The sequence below is a fragment of the Aulostomus chinensis genome, chromosome 1, assembly GCF_037954235.1.
Source record: "Aulostomus chinensis isolate RoL2024-O1b breed Wild chromosome 1, RoL_Achi_v1.0, whole genome shotgun sequence".
NCBI classification, from domain to species: Eukaryota; Metazoa; Chordata; class Actinopteri; order Syngnathiformes; family Aulostomidae; genus Aulostomus; species Aulostomus chinensis.
This window is the reverse complement of record NC_141320.1, coordinates 54,368,654-54,372,615: the sequence shown is the minus strand read 5'-3', so window position 1 is coordinate 54,372,615 and position 3,962 is coordinate 54,368,654. Positions and strand designations below refer to the sequence as shown.

At 42.5% G+C, this 3,962-nt stretch overlaps 1 non-coding gene across 1 annotated transcript; it reads left to right on the top strand.

Annotated features, from left to right (window-relative positions):
* The first annotated feature begins 639 nt into the window (after positions 1–639).
* trnaa-agc (transfer RNA alanine (anticodon AGC)) lies at positions 640–711 on the top strand. The gene has a single exon. It is a non-coding gene; the product is annotated as a tRNA-Ala (tRNA).
* Positions 712–3,962: the final 3,251 nt, after the last annotated feature.

Below are 3,962 nucleotides of genomic sequence, written 5' to 3'. Positions count from 1 at the left end.
ACGTGACCTTGTGACCCTGCATGACGTTTTGCTCCAACTTTCCAGAACTAATAGGAGGAACAGCATGGATCGTTCTGAGCAAGAACTCTGACATCACCATCGTCATGAACAAGAAGGCAGTCGGACTCAACTTCAACAAATCTGAAATGTCCCCTTAAGCTCCTGCTACTTTGAACTGATGCCTAAACCTTCAGTTTCCATGCATCACTCAGAACCTCTCACAACCACAGAAGAACAAGCAAAGGTTAGGAGCAGTAAAGCCTTCAATAATGACATCATCATGTTTGAGGGTTTTCTTTCCTCAAACTGTTTCTACCAACACGACAGAATCCTGGAAATATTTCAGGTGTTGACCTCCCAGCAGCCTGAAGGTCAACCTGCATTATCTGTTATGTTGCTGAGCAGAGGAGGGAGCTCAATGGTAGAGCGCTAGCTTAGCATGTGAGAGGTGGTGGGATCGGTGCCCTCGTTCTCCAGAAGACTTCAGCTTGTTCTGTTGTTGAGCTCTGATGAAACCACTGACTTTGAACCACACACAAAGTGAAGGAGAGACTTAAGATTGATGGCACCTGAGGAACTTCTAGGTTTCCTAAAATCAACTGGAAATTCATTCACCAGTTAAACAGTGACTCTAACAGAGGGGGTGTAGCTCAGTGGTAGAGCGCATGCTGAGCATGTATGAGGCCCTGGGTTCAATCCCCGGCATCTCCAGCTGGTCCTTTGTAGCCTTCATCTTGTCAGCTAAAGTGATCCTTAAATGTGACAACAGACGATTAACTATCAGAAGACATCTTCTACATGTTCAAGGTGGGCTAACTTTCCACAAATGTTCAAAATTACTTTTGAAAATGAAAACATAGATCAAACCTGCCCTGTCAATCACCCACAATGGGCGGGTCATCCCACTCCCTATCAGGTTCCCCACTCCGTGACCCAGGAGGCTCCCTCTCCCTATCAGGACTAGAAGTCCATTGGGGTCTCCCTGCTCAGGTAGGAGTCCTGCCCACAACGTTAAGCTGTTGATGTTCTAGAGGAGACAACATCTGATCTTTGTTAGATCCACCAGTCAAAGGTTTTCTTTAAAGGCTGTAGCAGCTGAGAATGAGGGATTAATAACCATCTTAGTGAGGACATTTTGAAACATGATGACATTTTATTGACTTGGAACACTGCAAAAATCATCTCCCCTCCAAAAACCCTCCTCTTCAACTTTGTACTCAAGTTGTCTCCTCATCTGGCACCACAGGATCCAGGACGTTCAGTCAAAAAAATCATTAGTGATTTCAAAAATGGCCATCAGACACAAAATAAGACTTCAAACAGGTTTACAATTTTATTTGATGTTGACACATTTTGTCCATTTAATATCAGGACTGCTTCCAGATCAGCTCCATGACCTCATCCCTGCACCAGAGTACCGCCCAAGTTCATCAAGGATGGCCAACATGAGCAGGTCGAGATTCACCTCCATCTTTGGAGGCTGATGAATTTCCTCCTGAGGACCGTCAGGCTGTTTCCTTACTTTGCTGTGACCCAACAGCAGACAGCAACAAGGACTGTGGTGCACTTGGTAAAACCACCATCTGGAGTCTGGAGCAAGATGCTGATGTGATCCTTTGATGAGTTTAGAATCAGTCAGAGATCAAAGACTGAAGCAGGAGATCAATGCACAGAACCCAGAGATCATAGACAGAATTCAGACATCACACATAGAATTCAGACATCAAACACAGAATTCAGACATCAAACACAGAATTCAAAGATCAAAGACAGAATTCAACGATCAATCAATGTGAGGAACCAGCGTCTCATGTGAAGATGCTTCTGAACTCATGAAGTGAAATCCTACCAAATAGAGATGAGTGAGTCCAACTGGACCTGAACAGGAGAGAAATAAAGGAGTTATTGTTATGCAATTGTTATTTATTTCCAGGCCAGGTGAGGGTTGGATTTTGTTCATTCATGTTGAAGTGAACTGACAGTGGGACTGTGGACCTGGGCTGAAGTCCAGCTCACTGCTGGTTTAATGAAACCACCTGATTGTTTTTCCTATCAGCTCTGATCTGATGGAAGAAACAAAAAGCCAAACTTCATTCGTCCGTGTCCAAACTCCACGTCTTTTGATGTACAGCACTCCAGTTATTTGTTTCTTTCCAGACAGAAGCAGGTTGGTGGAGGAATAAAACCTCAACAGTGAACAAACAGCAATGAGAGAAGTGAATCCTGCACTCAGAGAAGTTGTGTCTGCACTCGCCAACCAGGAAACGCGTCTATCTTCTGTGTGACTGAGGCAGCTGCTGAGAGCTGCGTTTCTCAGCTGTGTGGGGGCGGGACTCTGTGTGTGATTGACAGGTCAACTGTCTGCCAGACAATGTTGTGGGACACAAACACAAAATGCGAGGTGCCATTTCCATTCTGGGTCGATCAGCTCTGGGACCGTTTTGTCTTTTGAATGAAGAAATGCATTAATTTCAGGTAGCAGCTTGTAAAAATGCCCCGGCTCAACCACCAGACCTCTGTGTACACTGTCAAGAAAAAAAACTATTAAAAAACAGTAAAAAGTCAGTCAGCAGAGTTTCCAGATGAATACCGTCAAATTACAGTAATGAACTGTTCCACAAAATTACATGGAATAAACTAAAAATACACAGCAGGTTTCACAGTCCCAACTCATTAAATTACAGTCCATTTAGTTTTGATAAATGTGCATTCAACTGCAGGAAAACAGGCCCATCATGGAAAAACACATGAAGAACAAGGACCTTTCAGGTTCTTCTCTAAGTTCAGGGCTCTTACTGGTTCATTTATGAAACAAACCAGTCTATGAGCAGGAATTTCCCATTAAAAAAGTTCATTTGACAGTGGAAAAGCAAGCATAGTCCATCAAAATAGCCAAGTTTAAGGTCAATCACTGTCAATTGAAGCTATTTAGTTGTTACTTTATGAAACTGAGCCAACTTTCTACAGTGATTTCCTGTTAGATTCTGGTTTCTCCAAGTATAAAAACTACAACAATGTATAAACACAGAATCTGTACTTGGAACAATAGAGAATTTCTGCATATTTCCAGTATCAGTCCATCACTTTAGAGGATTGGAATGTAAAAAAATCATTGGACAATGGAAATCATTTATCCTTTAACGAAACAACTTCAGTGCAGAGTTGATAACTGCACTTCAAACTTTGAACTGGTGTCCACATCAATGTGGAATTTGAGGAGGCCACAGCCACCAAATTTCCCAGAGTTCTTGAGTATTTGCACTCTCTTCCCTTGGAGAAGTCAAGTGGAACTACAAGACAAGGAGCAGAAATCCAAGCTGCTGGTGGACCACGTGGTGCTGTGTTGATGCTACTTTCCCACTCAAAGGGGATCGTGCCGGAATGTTCCACACGGTTGACCAAACTTCCATTGCAGAAGAGATTCAGGCAGTTCCACCCACGCCATGCATCCTTGTATGCTGTAAGTGTGAGGCAATACAATACAGTATGTTTCAGTGACATACATTGAGACAGAAGACCTGGTTTATTGGGTGATGTTTATTGACATGCCAATTGGATTGTGGTGCCAATATGGCTGACTTGGTCGGTGTAAATCTTATCATCACAAAACAAAGTACACACAAATGTTCAAATTACTTTTCTAGACTTTAGTCGCCAAAGGAATTTCAGGCACCTGAAAGTGACTTTCATAAATCTGTGTGTGTGTGTACAGTACATGTCCCCAAAATGGACATTAAAATTATTGGTCCCCAATCTCAAGAATAAAATGATGCTCCAGTGATGTAGTGAGAGTTGCTACAAACCTCAAAATGATGCTGTCAATAATACAGTAAGACTTGCGACTAACATCAAAATGATGCTAAAGTGATGTAATGAGAGTTTCTTCTCAACTAAGAAATGATGCTACAGTGATGGGGTGAGAGTTGCTACTAACCTAATAAATGATGCTAAAGTCATGTAGT